Source organism: Montipora foliosa, chromosome 8, assembly GCF_036669935.1.
Source record: "Montipora foliosa isolate CH-2021 chromosome 8, ASM3666993v2, whole genome shotgun sequence".
NCBI classification, from domain to species: Eukaryota; Metazoa; Cnidaria; class Anthozoa; order Scleractinia; family Acroporidae; genus Montipora; species Montipora foliosa.
The window spans coordinates 14,919,579-14,922,549 of NC_090876.1; the positions used below are offsets into that span (position 1 = coordinate 14,919,579).

The following is a 2,971-nucleotide window of genomic DNA, read 5'->3' on the forward strand; positions in this document are numbered from 1 at the left end:
CTGGGCAAGTAAGTCTTTTGAAGTCCTAAATACATGTAGCTCATCTAGAACTCCGTTCTAAAATGATACGAGATTTCCGAAGGTTGTGTAATACAAGGAAGATTCAAAGGTACCTGGGAATCCGAACAGATTAGTCTGTGCTATGTTAAACAAATTTGCTTTTAAAAGGAAATAAAACGATCAGAAAGCACAGAAAACCAATTCCAACTAATTTTACTGACTTTTGTCTGCTTTAGGAGAGGACAAAGTCTATTTTACTAATCAACTGGTTGACAAGGGCGGCGACTTTCTTTGCATAAAGTTTAAAACTGATTGTTGTTGGTGTCAGTAACCCAAGTCCTTTCGAGGAACAGTTGTCACTTTCACTTTCAACTTTGCGACATCTTTTAACGATTTGTTCATGGCAATTTGCATCGCTGGGACTCGAAAAAAGGTTTATATTTTTAAAGGTCTATCCATTCAACGGAATCGTCAGTTTGAACTGTAGTGCATAAACACTAGACTCTTCTCTTCGTTGACAATCGAATCACATCACTTCGCTTCAGGTCCAAGTTCCCTCGTAGTTGAATGGATATGAAAAAAGGACATTACGGTTTTTTTTAATGAAATCGACTAAACATACTCATTCGAGAAAGGATAGAAGGCCTTGCGTCCCGCATCATTGTGTATTATTAACTCAATCCCTAATCCGGTGCTCGCATTTCCTTTATTGATTTTGCTCGATGAATAGATTAGCCACAAAATGCGAGCAATACTCTTATTCTCGTGCATGTACATAATAATTCGGGGCCCCCGCATAATAACTTACAGCTTATTTGTTTCGGTCTGCCCCTGATAAGTGTGTCATGTCTAGCTCTGGAAATTGACGAACAAAATATTATACCGCCTTAAAGATTCTATCACAGGTATGTTTTTTTTCCTGACCTCAGAATAGGAAAAAAAATACCCTGCAACGGCTAAAACCATAAAAAAAAAAAAGAAAAAGAAAAAAAGATGGGGGAATGATTCAAAACGTCGTTTAGTTTGGGTCTTGAAAGATCGACGCGACCGATCGCATGACAACATCCATATTTTTGTCCACGCAAGGCCACACGATAGTCAAACATTACCACTACCTCTGATTAAAGCACTCAGTTAAATATTGAACACTGGCTAAAGGAACAGAAATTAAGCATATTGCAAAACGGATGTTTGGGGTTTGCAGAGTTCGGAGAGTAGTTAATAACCGTTTGTATTCTTCGATCAGGGGAATAGAGGGCACGTAAAATAATATACTGACACATTTTAGGTTGTATCTCTATTTTTAACTTCTCAAAACACTTAGCTGACACCAAATGCTTGTGCTTGAAAACGGTTAAGCGATGCAAATATGCAAACAATAAGAGAATCGGAGTTTTATTCCATTTCGACTAAACACCGGCAACGTTTCCTCATTTTCTTATGCTATTGTTAGCAGAATTCCAAAGGCTCTTTCACTTTGTATGCAGTAAGCACTTAGATGTCAGCATGAATCAACTGAGACATGCTATAACATCATTTTATGTTGTTTTTAGCTTCCTCATTCCAGTGCTGAAACGAAGCTTGAGCAAAGGAGTGACGCCCGCTTTGAACCGACCCAGTCAAAGAGCCAATAGGAATTTCTGAACCTAATCTCGAAATATGATTGGCAATTTTATTTGTTGTATTACAGAACATTGTGTTCAAAAGGACCGAATCATTCCGTTCCGTTAACTCACGAACCGACACTAGAGGACTTCAGAAGCCGAGACGCAAGCTCCAATTTAGGCGATTTGGGTCATCTGCACTACAAGGTATTTGAAGATAAGATCTTTCTCAAATTGGTATTCCACATTGACCTTTTTTTCCAGGGTTACAAATCTTCAAATTCTGCAATGAATTTAACCACTGGGGTCAACTATCAACGTTTTTTTTCTTCTCTTCCCCGGATAAGCCCTTATACAATGTACCAATAAACCAAACTTACAAGACATTTTTTATCACAAATCCATGATGTCGTGGGAAACCCCAATAAGATTTCATTCTTCTCTCCAGTAATGTCATCTTGGGCACCCGCTATCTCTAGATTTAGTAATGATAAGAAAAATATATCAGGGGATCCTAAATTTGTCGAGTATTGCCTTTTCCCCTATCTTACGGGTCAAATCGTTTCAGCGAATTCAGCAGTTTTATTTTCCTAAAATATCTTTCCATCTACTTATTTACCGCACTTGTCAACAAAAGCTCGAAAACTTGAATAAACCCCACCTTTAAGGCCTCGTCCACACTATGCCGGATAAATTTGAAAACGCAACTTTAAAGGGGGACTCTGACGAAAAAACACGATTTTTTAAAAAGTCTCAAATCCTCGAAGAAACGCCGCCAAAATGTTGCATACGATTTTCAAATAATGAATTTAACTTACTTTCACCAACATTTCAATGTTATTACGTCGAAATACTTGTTTTTCATAGCATCCGCCATTATTGGTATGTCGCCTGCATACTTATTCGAGAAAGCCTGGAGCGAGGACTTATGGCGTCACGTATTCAACATATCGCTCGCTGCTATTGAGTAAACAATGGAAAACATGTCAGAAAGCGAAGCTTCGTCTTTTATCGATCATGATTTATCGACTTCGGAATTATCGTTTGACTTTGAAAAAATATTCTGAGTCACTTACCTGTGATTATGAAGATTTAGACTCGTGGCTACTGAGGAAAAAGCAGCCGCATATCGACAGGAAATAGCTTAAGCGGAAGAACACATACAGCAACACGTACATTTGCACCTAGAAAAAAGTAACGAGAAATTTGCATTTTTACAAATAAAGGGAACAACAGTAAACAGACAAAATCATGACTCCAACATACCATCTAATGGCCGTTTTTATGCTAGAGACGTTAAAGTCGTCTGAGACGTTAAAGTCGTCTCAAGACGACTTTAACGTCTAGTATAAAAACGAGAAATAAGA

The 2,971-nt window shown here is 38.0% G+C and overlaps 1 protein-coding gene across 1 annotated transcript in view; it reads left to right on the forward strand.

Annotated features, from left to right (window-relative positions):
• Window positions 1–1,657: 1,657 nt before the first annotated feature.
• Window positions 1,658–2,971, forward strand: part of LOC138013027 (tyrosinase-like) — a 13,672-nt gene continuing 12,358 nt past the window's right edge. The window contains exon 1 of the mRNA XM_068859987.1: window positions 1,658–1,811. The gene's annotated coding sequence lies outside the window, so the exon portion shown is untranslated. The remainder of the gene's footprint in view (window positions 1,812–2,971) is intronic.